Source organism: Geotrypetes seraphini, chromosome 11 (genome assembly GCF_902459505.1).
Source record: "Geotrypetes seraphini chromosome 11, aGeoSer1.1, whole genome shotgun sequence".
Classification (NCBI taxonomy): domain Eukaryota; kingdom Metazoa; phylum Chordata; class Amphibia; order Gymnophiona; family Dermophiidae; genus Geotrypetes; species Geotrypetes seraphini.
This window is the reverse complement of record NC_047094.1, coordinates 16428134-16444233: the sequence shown is the minus strand read 5'-3', so window position 1 is coordinate 16444233 and position 16100 is coordinate 16428134.

Below are 16100 nucleotides of genomic sequence, written 5' to 3'. Positions count from 1 at the left end.
AAAACCAGAGGACATAATTTGAGGTTGAGGGGTGGTAGATTCAGAGGCAACGTTAGGAAATTCTATTTTACGGAGAGGGTAGTGGATGCCTGGAATGTGCTCCCGAGAGAGGTGGTGGAGAGTAAAACTGTGACTGAGTTCAAAGAAGCGTGGGATGAACACAGAAGATTTAAAATCAGAAAATAATATTAAATATTGAACTAGGCCAGTTACTGGGCAGACTTGCACGGTCTGTGTCTGTGTATGGCCGTTTGGTGGAGGATGGGCAGGGGAGGGCTTCAATAGCTGGGAGGGTGTAGATGGGCTGGAGTAAGTCTTAACAGAGATTTCGGCAGTTGGAACTAGAGAGCTGCACGGGAACGGGGATGACGGGAATCCCATGGGACCCGCGGGCATCCCGCGGGTTCCCCCTTTGGGTCACGGGGATCCTGTGGGGACGCCCCTAGGGTCACAGAGATCCCGTGGGGACGCCCCCTAGGGTTGCGGGGATCCCATGGGGACGCCTCCGAGGGTCGTGGGGCTCCTGCGGGGCTGGATGTACTCAGTCACGCGGCTCTTCTTCTCCCTACCTTCTCTGCTTGCAGCACAGAGCCGAACGGAAGTCTTCCTGACGTCAGCGCTGACGTCGGGAAGACTTCCGTTCGACTCTGTGCTTCAGGCAGGGCAGGTAAGGAGAAGGAGAGTAGCCTCGCAGTTCGAGTGGCTACCAAGGGAGGGGGGCGGTCCGCCCCGCCCCACCCCGGTTGCAGCACAGCCAGCCAGGTCCCCTTACTTTTGTGGCACTTCCCCGACCGACCGATAACAGCCCGGGTCCGACAATCCTCCCTGCCCTGTAGCCACGAATCTAAATTACCTTCTTACAGCAGCTGTAAGAAGGTAATTTAGATTCGCGGTTAAGGGCAGGGAGGTTTGTCGGACCGGGGCTGTTGTCGGTCGGTCGGGGAAGTGCCACAAAAGTAAGGGGACCTGGCCGGCTGTGCTGCACCCGGGGCGGTAGAGAAGGAGGGGGGAGAAGGACGCTGAAAGGCCATGGTGAAGACAGAAGGGGGGGAAGGACTCTGAAAGCACTTGAAGACAGAGGAGGGAGAAGGACGCTGTAAGCACATGGGGGAATACAAAGGGGTGGAGAAGGACGCTGAAAGGCCATGAGAAGGGCGGGGGGGAAGGACTCTGAAAGCACTTGTGGAAGACAGAGGGGGGAGAAGGATGCTGAAAGCACATGGGGAAGACAAAGGGGTGGAGAAGGACGCTGAAAGGCCATGGGGAAGACAGAGAGGGAGAAGGACGCTGAAAGGACATGGGGAAGATGGGGGGAGAAGGACACTGAAATGAAATGAGGAAGAGAGAGTAGGGAGAAGACGCTGGCAGGGAAGAAGACAGATGCCAGACTATGGGGGGAGCGGAGAGAAGAAGATGGGTGCCAGACCAATTTGGAAGGGGGAAGAAAGGGAGAGGCACAGTAACAGAGCAAATGGAAGATGCTAGAAGGAAGAGAGACAGTGGATGGAAGGAATTGAATGAGAACATGAGGAAAGCAGAAACCAGGCAACAAAGGTAGGAAAAGAATTCTATTTCTTTTTTTTTTTTTTGCTTCAGGATAAAGTAGTATATTAGTTGTGTTGATAAAAATTTATAAACATTAGAGGCTCTGGTAGAAACCCGTTTACAAAGTATGTATTCTTCCCAATTAATATTTTCAAATTAATAAAGTCTTTTTGCTTATTTGTAAATGGGTTTCTACCAGAGCCTTTAATTCAGTAGCATAATTAAATGAAATAACTATTTCTGTAGTTTATAGGGACGGGCGGGGACGGAGGGGATTCCTCGCGGGGATGGGTGGGGACGGAGGGGATTCCTCGCGGGGACGGGTGGGGACAGAGGGATTCCTCACGGGGACGGAGGGATTCCTCGCAGGGACGGGTGGGGACGGGTGGGACTTTGGTGGGGACGGGTGGGATTTCTGTCCCCGCGCAACTCTCTAGTTGGAACCCAAGCACAGTACTGGGTAAAGCTTTGGATTCTTGCCCAGAAATAGCTAAGAAGAAAAAATAAAATAAAATTTTAAATTGAATCAGGTTGGGCAGACTGGATGGACCATTCGGGTCTTTATCTGCCGTCATCTACTATGTTACTATGTTACATGGGACGGTTTCCCACCGTTATCCGCGGGAACAGGAACGGTAATGAATTTTATCATCGTGCCATTCTCTGATTGCTACCACTTCTGGGACATGGAAAATTTTTACTGTAATTCATTTGCTAATAGGAAATGTTCTTGTCCCATTTGCACATGCCTGATCCATTTCAATTGCTTTTATTGCTATTTTTTACTAAATTAATATATTTATAAACTATTTAATATAACATATGTTGTGAAGGGGTGGGGATGGGGTAGTTTTAATTAAAGAACAGCTCTGCAACTTTGTGTGTCCTGCTTTATATTTTGTTTCTCTTTTCTAATTTTTGACTTTGGAAATTTTGTCAGTAGAGGTAACATTTAATGGGTCATCTACTAAAGCAGAGGTGTCAAAGTCCTTCCTTGAGGGCGACAATCCAGTCGGGTTTTCAGGATTTCCCCATTGAATATGCATGAGATCTATTAGCATACAATGAAAGCAGTACATGCAAATATATATCATGCATATTCATTGGGAAAACCCTGAAAACCCAACTGGATATTACAATGACAGCAGAGGCCAAGTACAGCTTCCACCACAACTATACAAAAGCTTATAGCTTTCCATCAACTGTGAGTAATAGGAGCACAACCTAGAGACATATCTATTTTCCTATTCAGGAGCTACCTTATGTCCTAGAAAGTTAACCTCTGAAATAGTGTACCACTTATGTGTGATAAATGAGTAGGCATTACTAGGGGAGGAGAATAGTTGAGACCTGAGTGCATATTTTAAAAAATATATACAGTGGTACCTTGGAATCTGAACTTAATCCTTTCTAGAACCCCGTTTGAGTTCCAAAAAGTTCGAGTTCCAAGACAATTTTTTCCATTGAAAATAATAGAAACTGGATTAATCCGTTCCTTGGTCCCACAAACTCAGATTTCACAATAAATTTAACAGTAAACATACTGGAAGAGGCAGCAAGATCTGGCCCCCCGCCAGCATAGCAAGATCAGGCCCTCTGCCGGCATAGGCAGCAAGATCGGCAACTGCAAGCGTTGCTCAGCCCAAAGCTTGCCTCCCAGGCGGAAACAGGAAGCTGCGTCAGAGGGGAAGCTTTGGGCTGAGCAATGCTTGCGGTTCCGTACCTTCGGATTCCAAAGCAGCTTTCGGATTTTGGAGCAAAATTTAATTTAAAAAAAAAGTTTGAATTCCAAGTTGTTCGAGTTCTGGGACGTTCGGATTCCAAAGTACCACTGATTAGACAAAAACCTTTAGCGAATCCTACATAAAACAAATATTTTTGTGTGTGGCCCATCAGACAGTACAGTCATCAAATCAATACAGGTGACAGTTTAACACCACTCTTATCTTGTCATAGGTCCATCTTTTAAATTTTTTCTTCTTCAGGAATTAGTAAGTACTTTTATATATTATTTATTTATTTAAGCAGTTTCTATGAGGAGAATTAGAAAATTGTGTATACAAATTAATTTCTGAACATATTTGGGCATAAAGAGAGAGTTTCACCATACTCTTGTCACCTATATTGATTTGGTGACTGTACCCTCTGATATGATTGATTTCTTAGCAGGCAGTTCAGACGTTGAACAGTCTTCCTTTAGAAACAAGAATCCTGAATTTGTATATTATATTTCATAAAGTTTTAAAGACCTACTTTTTCAATAAAATTTTATTCTTGATATTTTCTCTCTTTGTCCAATAATTTTTAAGTACTGTATATACTCGAATATAAACTGGTATTTATGGGCCAAAAAAATTGGGCCAAAAATGAGGGTCCCGGTTTATATTCGGGTCATCCCCCAGTGACCACCCAAAACCCTCCCGGACTCCCTGCAGGCCTGCCTTAGGCTGGGATAGGAGGAATCCCTCCTGTCTCCTGCCCCGGCTGACACTAATAATTACCACCCTCCCTCCTTCGCGTATCTGTTCCCTAATGGTCCAGCGTGTATCCTGTGCTGAAATCCTCCCAAAGATTGTAATTGTAGTAGTCAGTGGCGCACTTGGGCCGGCAAGCAGCAGCGAACTTTTTGTGCTGCTGGCCGGCCCTGCACCGCTCCTTGATAGGCTGCTGCAAGTTCTCGCGGCAGCCTATCAAGGAGCGGTGCAGGGCCGGCCGACAGCACGAAAAGCTCACTGCTGCTTGCAGGCCCGGGTACACCGCTGGCTACTACATTTACAATCTTCGGGAGGATTTCAGCGCGGTATACACGCTGGATCACTAGGGAACAGGTACGCGAGGGAGGGAAGGAGGGAGAGTGGTAATTATTAGTGTCAGCCGGGGCAGGAGACGGGAGGGATCCCTCCTGTCTCGGCCTACCACTAGGTGGTTTAAGTTAAGAGGAAGGATTAATCTGCTGGCTGGGTTAGAGGGCAGAGGGGAGTACGGGATAATCAAGCCATTGTGACATTATTGATAAAGTTGGCTCTTTTTAGGGGGGATAGAGGGTATAGGGAAGGAAGGTGGGACAGTGTTCAGAGCATGGCAGGGAGGGGGGCTTGGTTCACAGCCTGGTAGGGACTAGGATGCAGGGCAGGGAGGGAAGGGGGCTGGGTGCAGAATTTGGCAGGGAGGGGGGCTGTGTGCAGAACTGGCAGGGCAGCACACTCGAATATTAAGCCGCCTGACATATTCGAATCAACCATTTTTCCTCCTTTTTGGGGGGAAAAATTGGGGTCTCGATTTATATTCGAATCGACTTATATTCTAGTATATACAGTATATGTGCTCCCTTTAATGTAGGGTTCTTGTTGTAATCTGCTTTGAATCTGAATTGAAAAATAGTGGAATATAAGACTACTGATTAGATTAGATTTATGGGTTATGTATGATATTTTGCAGTCTAGAGCAGTCCCTTCTCGAGGGCCGCAATCCAATGAATATGCATGAGATTTATTTGCATGCACTGCTTTCATGGTATGCTAATAGATTTCATGCATATTCATTGGGGAAATCCTGAAAACCCGACTGGATTGCGGCCCTTGAAGAGGGACTTTGCCACCCCTGATCTAGAGGCTTTTTTAATGTATACATAAGGTGACCATACATCCCGTTTTGAATGGGACAGTCCCGTTTTCGGATCCCCTGTCCCGTTGTTCCCACACACAGCTTCGGGCTGCCCAAAATGTCCCATTTTCAGAGACAGCGTCCGGAAGCTGTGCGCGGGGACAACGGGACAGGCGATCGCTTCCTGTCCCTTCCCTGCCGCACCAAAAAAACAAAAAAAAAGCCTCCCTCCAGGCCCGATTTATGTCCACTGCCGCTGCTCCTCTGTTGCAAACTGCTGGAACCCAGAAGCCTTCTTTCCGACGTCAATTCTGACGTCGGAGAGGACGTTCCGGGCCAGCCAATCGCTGGCTGGCCCGGAACGTCCTCTCCAACGTCAGAATTGACATCGGAAAGGAGGCTTCCGGGTTCCAGCAGTTTGCAGCAGAGGAGCAGCGGCGTTGACCTAAATCGGGCCTGGAGGGAAGCTTTTGTTTTCTGCGGTAGGGGGAGGAGGAGGTAGGCAGGCAGGCTGGCTGGCTGGCTCTGGGTGAGGGAGGTATGTAGGCAGGTTTTGGGGGAGGGAGGGAGGTAGGCAGGCTTTGGGGGAGGCAGGCAGGCTGGCTAGCTCTGGGGGAGGGAGGTAGGTAGGCAGGCTTTGGGGGAGGTAGGCAGGCAGGCTCTGGGGGAGGCAGGTAGGCTGGCTGGCTCTGGGGGAGGTAGGCAGGCAGACTGGCTGACTTTGGGGGAGACAGGCAGGGGCTGGCTGGCTCTGGGGGAGGCAGGAAGGCTGGCTCTGGGGGAGGTAGGCAGGCAGGCTAGTTCTGGGGTAGGTAGATAGGCAAACTGGCTTTGGGGAAGGCTGGCTTTGGAGAGGTAGGCCGGTAGGCTTTTTGGGAGGGGGTGGGACAAAGGCTGGAAGCAGTGAGGGGACATAGGAAGGAGAGAAAACGGCAGAGAAGGGGAGGGGGGTTGTAAGTAGAAGAAAGACTAGAGAGATAAAGGCCTGGACCAAAGGGGAAAGACAGGAGGCAGAAGCAGGACTTTGGGAGGTGCAGACAGAGGGGGAGAGCCCCTGAGGAAGAGCAGAGAGAGGCAAGATCATAACAGAGGAGGGAGAGAGAGAAAGGGAGACCTGGAACAAAGGTACAAAGGACAACTGAGACTGGATCTGGGGGCACTAAGGACATAGGAAGGAGGCACTGGGGGCACTAAGGACATAGGAAGGAAGGAGGAAATAGAAAGGGACAATTGTTGGGCCTGAGTGCAGAAAGAAATGAAAGATAGGATGCACAGTCAGAGGGAAACGCAACCAGAGACTCATGAAATCACCAGACAGCAAAGGTAGGAAAAATGATTTTATTTTCAATTTAGTGATAAAAATGTGTCAGTTTTGAGAATTTATATCTGCTGTCTATATTTTGCACTATATTTGTCTATTTTTCTATAGTTACTGAAGTGACATCATTGAAACCCCCCCAAATATAAATAATTAACATTTTCTCTGCGTATAGGGTGCTTTGTGTTTTTTTTTTTAATTTTATGGTTACCATTATGAAATAATAAGATATTGTGTGTACATGAAAAATGAATGGAAGAAATTGGGGCTGGGGCTAGGGCGGGACTGAATATTAATAGATGTCCCGTTTTGATGAAAACAATGGTCACGTTATGTATACAATATCCAGGGCCTCTTCTATCAAACTGTGCTAGCAGTTTGTAGTGCGGTAAGCTGCGCTGCTCCCGACGCTCATAGAGTTCCTATGAGTGTTGGGAGCAGCGCGGGCCTTTCAGTGCGGCTCTCTGCGCTAAAAACTGCTAGTGTTGGACTTTCTAGAGTAACCTAGATATAGCCAGCGAATTTTATAAACTGCACATGTGGTTTATGGTTTATAAATGCACAGTTACTGAACATTAACTGAGCAAGAGTCCTCCAAGTGCATTGCTGCCAGTAGAGGGTGATGCTTCAATACTGAGGTTTCAATCACAAGAGACGGGCAGGTTCTTTGAAGTCCTTCAGAGCTTGCCTATCCCTCACTATTGAAAATGTGATGATGAAACAGCACCCTCACCACCACCACCGGCAGGACTGTAGGTGGAGTACTCTCATTCAGAGGGCCCAGCCAAAAGGGACTACTCATGTCCTCTAGCACAGTGTTCTTCGACCTTTTTACACCTATGGACCGGCAGAAATAAAATAATTATTTTGTGGACCGACATCGATTTGCAGACCGGCGGTTGAAGAACACTGGGCTAAGTCGTGGACCAGACCCTGCCCATCTCTACCCAATCTCCACCCCAGACCCTGCCCCCATAGTCCTAATTGTAGCACTATTTTTTCCATTCATTTTTCATATATACACACAATATAATCTTATTAACAATGCATCAATCGCACCATGGACCGGCAGTTGAAGAACACAGTTTTGAGCCTTTTGCACATGCCGGCCTTGTGGACCGGTAGGAAATTTCTGTGGACCGGCACCGGTGGTTGAAGAACACTGCTCTAGCACAAGCAGAAAACTAGCTGTTTTCCAGCCTGAAGTTTTATTATAGGAGACAGAACTATCCATGGGTAGGAAAGTTTTCCAGAGGGTGTGGTGGAATGTTGCATCAGGCTCAGCATGTGAGATGAATGCCAGAGTAAGGCAAATGTTGAAGTAATGCAGTTGCATGAGCCAGGTTTTACTGGCTGCTCACATGATGATTTGCAATGGCTGGAGCTCTGCTGGTGCAGTGCTTCATGTTGGTAATTTTTCTGGTATAATAAAGGCAGAGACTAGATCCCTGCAGCTTTCTCTTTGTTGGGACTTTTTGATTCAAATAAAGACTATATCATTGGTTGAAAAGACACCTCCTTCGCCTTTTCTGTTTTGTCTGCATATATCCCAAGGCTAGGTTTTCTTCTGTTTGCCTGGGGAGTGTATGGCGCACTGATTAGAGCTACAGCCTCAGCACCCTGAGGTTGTGGACTTAAATCCCACGCTGCTCCTTGTGACCCTGGGCAAGTCACTTAATCCCCCATTGCCCCAGGTACATTAGATAGAGTGTGAGCCTGCCAGGATGGATAGGGGAAAATGCTTGAGTACCTGAATGTACACCACTTAGGTTATAAGTGATATATAAATACTAAAAAAAAAATAAAATAAATAAGACATTTTGAACAGATGTTCTCTGGTTCTCTGTAGAATTAAATTTGTGTAATTACTTTCAAAACAAAACACGAGGGAAGTGTCTTTTCAACCAATGATCGAGTCTTTATTTGAATCTAAATTATGTGAGGTTTATATACAGTCCTTAAGTTGGAGTACAGCACAGAGTCTGTGCTAAATATTCCCAGCTTGCCCTGATCACAGGAGATGCTGGTTGAAGTATGGTTATCCCAGGACAAGCAGGCAGCATATTCCCACACATGGGTGACATCACCGACGGAGCCCCACAGCGGACAGCCTCGCAAGCAAACTTGCTTGAAGATCTCGATCTTTCGAGGACTGCACCGCGCATGCGCGCGTGCCTTCCCGCCCGAACCAGGGGGCGCATCTGAGAGGATCCTCAGTTCGTTTAATTCCGCGGAGACAAGAAGACACGTTTTTCTTCAGCTCTGCAGCACTTTTGCCTTCTCTTCACCGCGGCTGTTTCTTTTTTTTCTCAAACTTCGGTCTCTGTGCTTTAATTTATTTCTCCTTTTTCACAACTAAAAAAAAAAATAAAAAATTGAATTTTTGTTTCTCTTTTATATTTGTCCGGCCGGTGAGCCTTGGGCTTAGGCCCAATTGCTCCTTCCGTTCGACACGGACTTTATTTTTTCTATGTCCCGGCCTCTCACCGGGTTTAAACGTTGTTGTCAGTGTAATTGTGTGATTTCGGTCACCGATCCCCACTGTCGCTGCCTTCAGTGCCTGGGTCCTTCCCATTCACCAGAAGATTGCCATCGTTGCTTCACTCTCACTCCACGGGCTTTTCGACGCAGGTGCGCCCAATTTTTTCAACTCTTCGGAGACATGGAGCAACCTTCGGATTCGACTTCGACCTCGGCGGCTGCCCCGGTATCGAAGGCTTCGACTCCGACATCATCGACGACCACAGTCTCGAAGGCTTCGACCCAAGTTCCGGCTGGAGCTTCGGTCTCGAAGGCCTCGACCTTGCCTGCTTCGGTTCCCTCGAAGACGGTGTCCTCGATGAAATCTGCCATGGGGGGTAAGTCTCCGGGTTCTCTTTCAGGTACCGTACCCAAGAAGCCGCCAGAGTCCTCTGCACGTCCATCTTCCAAGTGTACCTCCAAGACAAGGGAATACTCACCTTCGAGGTCGCCCTCTTTGGAGCGTACTGCTGCACCTACGAGATCAGTACCTTCTGTCTCGGTGCCGATGCTGGAAGACATGCTAAAATCTATACTGACCACTCAGATTTCCTCTTTAATGGCTCAATTGGTCCCGTCCTCGACCTTGCCTCGGGTGGATCAGCCTGTCACCCAACCGGAGCATCCAGTATCTCGAGGCCGATCCCGGACACCGAAGAGAATACCTTCATCTGATTCTTCTCCAGACTCACCTCCTTCGAAGCACCGATCGAAGCCTTCGAGACATAGTGCTTCTAAGCTTCGGAGAGAGTCTTCAGCTTTGGACACCGAGACTTCTCTTCCCCTTTCTTCGAAGTCGAAACACAGATCTCGACACCATCGAGCATCGACTCGAAGTCCTTCTCAACCGAAGACTTCTTCATCGAAACCAGCTCGTCGAGACACTTCACCTCAGACCTCGACTCATTCAGTACCACGTACACCTGGTACTTCTCCATCCAGGAGCCTTAAGAGGAAACATTCTCTTACTCCACCTCACAGTGCAGCTTCTTCAGTGACTCTACGCCTTGAATCGGAACCATTGTCATCATATTCCAGAGAGGCTTCTCCTTCATACTCAGCACTCCCTAGATCTCGCAGTGTGTCTCCTGAGGAAGCATCTGATTCCAAATCCATTTCATTTGCCAAATTTATTTTTGATATGGGACAAGCTCTCAAACTAGATCTTCATTCTGATTCCAAATATACTCCTGAATATTTGGCAGATATGGAGCTTCCTCATCCACCTAAAGAGTCACTACGTTTACCCATGACTCCTGTTCTCAAACAAACCTTTGCTCGTAACATGGAAACTCCTTATTCCATCACTGCCATTCCTTCTAAATTGGAATCTCGCTATAGAACAGTTCCATGTAAGGGTTATGAAAAATCTCAACTTTCTCATCAATCCCTGGTAGTGGAATCATCTTTAAAGAAAGCACATCCTTCTAAAATCTACGCTTCAGTTCCTCCAGGCAGAGAAGGTCGTACCATGGATAAGTTTGGTCGCCGTTTATACCAGAACTCTATGATGGCAAATAGAATTCTTAATTATAGCTACATTTTCACTTCTTACTTCAACCATTTTCTGAAGATTTTACCATCTTTTTACCCGGATATTTCCACAACTCGTCTTTCAGAATTCAAACTCATCCTCAAGACTCTCTCTCAATTACGACTCTTCATGTTACAAGCCTCATATGATGCTTTTGAACTCTTCTTTCAAGTATCTGCATTTGCAGTAGCCATGCGTCATTTAGCATGGTTACGGATTGTTGACATGGATCCCAATCTTCAAGATCGAATGGCGAATCTACCTTGTCAGAGTAACGAATTGTTCGATGACTCTATTGAAGCAGCTACCAAGCGTCTCTCAGAACATGAACGCTCTTTTGCTTCCCTCATTCGACCGAAACCCAAACCTGCACCAACTAGAGGTTTTAAACAGACTCCACGTCGTTATCCTCAGAAAACGACTCCTGCTTTTTCCAGCCTCCTCCTCATCGTCCTCCTCAACAACAGCGTCAGCAAAAATCTCAGACTCCTGCTGCCACCAAACCAGCTCAGTCTTTTTGACAGTCTCAGCCTGAGCATTCCAATTTCTCTATTTCCAAATTCTCCCCTCCCCATAGGGGGTCGTCTGTCCACATTTTATCACCAGTGGGAGCTCATTACATCAGATCTCTGGGTGCTTTCCATCCTACGAGAGGGATACTCTCTTCGGTTGCTGCAGGTACCTCCAGATCGCCATCCAAGAGAGTGTCCTTCCGATCAGTCGCACCTTCCCCTTCTTCTTCAAGAAGCTCAGGCTCTGCTTCGCCTGCGAGCTGTGGAGGAAGTTCCTCTTCCACAAAGGAACTTGGGATTCTACTCCCGTTATTTTCTAGTTCCCAAAAAGACGGGGGATTTACGACCGATCCTGGATCTCAGAGCTCTCAACAAATATCTAGTCAAAGAGAAATTTCGAATGCTCACTCTGCAAACTTTATATTCCTTAATGGATCAAGGGGATTGGATGTGTTCCCTCGATCTCAAAGAGGCGTATACTCATATCCCTATTCATCCAGCATTTCGCAAGTACTTCAGATTTCAAGTAGGAAGCCTTCATCTGCAGTACCGAGTTCTCCCCTTCAGGTTGGCTTCTTCTCCCAGAGTTTTCACAAAATATCTCATGGTGGTGGCTGCAGCTCTTCGCAACCAGGGTCTCCAAGTATTTCCATACCTCGACGACTGGCTCATCAAAGCTCCTTCTTTTTCAGGGATTATTGCAGCGACCCAACGGACTATTCTTTTTCTACAAAGTTTGGGAATTTCACATCAACCTTCCCAAATCTCAGTTGACTCCCTCTCAGTCTCTCCAGTTCATAGGAGCAACTCTGGACACTATCAATCTGAGAGCCTACCTTCCACAACCACGTCAGACCACCCTTCTTCAGATTTCTCAACAAGTCTTCCAACTTTCAACTGTTCCAGCACGAAAGATGATGGTTCTGCTCGGTCACATGGCTTCTACAGTTCATGTGATTCCTTTTGCCAGACTTCACCTTCGTATTCCTCAATGGACACTGGCATCCCAATGGCAGCAATCCGTGGATCCACCAACTCGACTGATTTCCATAACTCCTTCATTGCGGAAGTCTCTCCGTTGGTGGATGCTCTCTTTCAATCTTTCAAGAGGCTTGCTGTTCCACCCTCTTCCTCCTCAGAAAGTCCTCACAACCGACTCGTCAACGTACGCATGGGGAGCTCATGTCGACGGTCTTCGCACTCAGGGCCTATGGACTCAAGCAGACCGTCGGTGTCATATCAATCTGTTGGAACTCAGAGCGATATTCTATGCTTTCAAAGCTTTTCAACATCTCCTTCACGACATGGTGATTCTTGTTCGTACCGACAACCAAGTAGCCATGTATTATGTCAACAAACAGAGAGGGACGGGATCTCATTCCCTATGTCAAGAAGCTCTGAAATTGTGGCATTGGGCAATTCTTCACAACCTCTACCTCAGGGCTGTTTACATTCAGGGTCAACACAATTGTTTGGCGGACAAACTGAGTCGTCTTCTACAACCTCACAAATGGACGCTCAATTCTCCTACTCTTCACCAAATCTTTGCTCGTTGGGGAACTCCACAGATAGATCTGTTTGCATCACCTCTCAACTTCAAGCTGCCTCAATTTTGCTCCCGCATTTACACTCCTCAACGTCTCGAAGCGGATGCGTTTCTACTGGATTGGAGGAATCAGTTCCTTTATGCCTTTCCTCCGTTTCCTCTGATTCTCAAGACTCTAGTCAAACTGAAGTCAGAACATGCCACCATGATTCTGATAGCTCCTCGGTGGCCCAGGCAACCTTGGTTCTCCCTACTTCTTCAACTCAGCACCAGGGAGCCTCTACTTCTGCCAATCTTTCCTTCTCTACTCACGCAGAGTCAAGGATCTTTGCTTCATCCCAATCTGCAGTCTCTACACTTAACAGCTTGGTACCTTTCTGCATAACAGACTTTCCTCAATTTTCTCAGTCTGTTCAAGATATCTTACTTGCTTCCAGAAAGCCATCAACTAGACAATGTTATGACCAGAAGTGGACAAGATTTTCTACTTGGTGTTCTACGCGTCACTTGCAACCTATATCGTCCTTTTTATCATCAGTTTTGGACTACTTGTTTCATTTGTCCCAATCTGGACTTCAAACTACATCTATTCGAGTCCATCTTAGTGCTATAGCTGCTTTTCATCAGCCTCTGGATGGAAAACCTCTTTCTGCACATCCTATGGTTTCTTGCTTTATGAAAGGACTTCTAAATCTCCATCCACCGCTTAAACCACCTCCTGTGGTTTGGGATCTCAATGTTGTTTTAGCTCAACTTATGAAACCTCCTTTTGAACCGCTTGACAAAGCTCACCTCAAGTATCTCACTTGGAAAGCTGTGTTCCTGATTGCCCTCACATCTGCTCGACGAGTCAGTGAGTTACAAGCTTTGGTTGCAGATCCACCCTTCACAGTTTTTCACCATGATAAGGTGGTCCTACGTACTCATCCTAAATTCTTACCTAAAGTTGTTTCAGAATTTCACATCAATCAGTCTATTGTTCTTCCTGTATTTTTTCCAAAGCCTCATTCTCATCCAGGAGAGGCGGCTCTTCATACTTTGGCTTTAGCTTTCTGCCTCCAACGTGCTTTAGCTTTCTACCTCAACGTGCTTTAGCTTTCTACCTCCAACGCACTCAGCTTCACAGAACATCTCCTCAACTTTTCATCTCATTTGATCCGAACAAGTTGGGACGTCCTATATCGAAACGCACAATCTGCTGCTTGCATTTCTTTCTGCTACGCTCAGGCTGGTCTTCCTCTGCAAGGTAGAGTGACGGGCCACAAAGTTAGAGCTATGGCGGCATCTGTAGCTTTCCTCCGATCAACTCCTATTGAGGAAATTTGCAAGGCTGCCACTTGGTCCTCGGTTCATACTTTCACCTCTCATTATTGTCTGGATACCTTATCCAGGAGGGATGGCCATTTTGGCCAATCTGTTTTGCAAAATCTTTTTTCGTAAATTGCCAACTTCCCTCCATCCCTTTTTACTTAGCTTGGAGGTCACCCATGTGTGGGAATATGCTGCCTGCTTGTCCTGGGATAAAGCACAGTTACTTACCGTAAGAGTTGTTATCCAGGGACAGCAGGACAGCAGGCAGATATTCCCACAACCCTCCCACCTCCCCTGGTTGGCTTTTTGGCTAGGTATCTGAACTGAGGATCCTCTCAGGAGATGCGCCCCCTGGTTCGGGCGGGAAGGCACGCGCGCATGCACGGTGCAGTCCTCGAAAGATCGAGATCTTCAAGCAAGTTTGCTTTCGAGGCTGTCCGCTGCGGGGCTCCGTCGGTGACGTCACCCATGTGTGGGAATATCTGCCTGCTGTCCCTGGATAACAACTGTTACGGTAAGTAACTGTGCTATTCTGTGAGAGAGGAAATCCTTAAGATCATCTGAACTGTTATTTTGATTATTCGTTTAAAGTTTTATTAAAGATATTTGCTTAAGGAATAACAGAGCCCAGCCTGGGAATATTATAGACTACAGGTTTAATGAGTTATCTGTCTGAGCTCCTCTGGGATAAGCCTCAGCTCATAAATCTAACAAAAATATGTAATAACATTCAAGGAAGGAGATGTTTAAAAAAAATGTGATGTGAATACAGTAAAAGTATTTCCTAACCAAAAGAATGCAAAAGCATAAGAAATAACACATGGCAGGATAAAATAGAATCAAAACATGGGTGAAAGACAGAAGGAGGTGGCAGGGAAGCCAAATCAGTCACAAGGCAAGTTTAAACAAACTGGTACTACTGTTTGAAGGACCCACAGAAAAAAAAACCCATGGTGGATATTGCCAAGAGGGTAAAATACCCATTTGTAAACAATTGGGCCCAAATTCTCTAAATGACAATGTAAATTAGGCGGTGACGGGCCCCCTACTGCCGCCTAACTTAATCATTTTAATTGGTGCAGTAATTGACCGTTAAAACCAATTAAAATGTTTGCAAAAATGTAGGCACCTATAGGTAACTCCAAGAAAGGATGCTGTACAGTAGCGTAGCAAGGGAGGTTTGACGCCCAGGGTGGTGGCACCTGGCATCACTGCACTTTGCGTTTTTCCCATCACACCATGTGCCACCTTATTCTATAACTATGCAAAATTACGCAAAAATGTGCAAGCTGGAATTGTGTTAAAAAACAAAACAAAACAAGAGCAGGAAAACCGAAATAAACACAGGAATGTTCTCTCTTTCAAGCACATTGGGAAGACGGATGAATAGCGATCCATGGCAGTGTTTTGAGAGATTCCGTTTTGGGACTGCCAGCATATGTAGAGAACGAGTGAACCCCATTGAATCCCCTGAGGAAGCCGACTGGTGAAACTGTCAAGCCATCGTTGGGACATAAGATAAGTCTTTTTTTGTTCTCTGCTGGTTACAGAGTGCCATTCTCAATACCAAACTTTAGCTGTTTCAGTGAGTTTTTTGTGGAACTTTTTCACCCATTTGTGGGGGGTTTTGTTTGCTCTTTGAACAGTTATGATCTGGTCCTTGATATTTGGACCATCAGCTATTTTAGCGGGTGCATAAGATGTATATTAAAAAAAAGAAACAAAAAAAATGTGTTTTTCCACAAAAATATTTAATATAGGGGTTTTTGAGACCTGTGATAATACCCTTTGTCCCCAATGTGCCCTTGAATCAAGCTATGTGCTTTGGGCACGGGGCATTTGAGGTCTCTTTTCCCCTATTTAACATTAACATTGGGAGGCCACATTCCTGTGTTTATTTCTGTTTTCCTTATTCTATAACTTACATATTCAAATTTGCATGCTAGTCAGAAAATGGAGTGTGCAAATGTATAGAATTAGGGCGATGGAGGCTGACACTCAGGTCTGTTGCTCCCTGGCTTGCACTGGTCTAAAGGATGGTGGAGGTAGGGATCTCATTGTTCAAGGGTGATAGCTAGTGGCTGGATTCAGGACCCAGGACAGCTAAGAGAAATAAAGATTAGTAAATTAGGCCTTGAAAATTTTACTGTGGGGTGTTCAAGGTCACGTGATGTGCTTTCTCTGTATTATGCCACTTACCGATAAGTCATG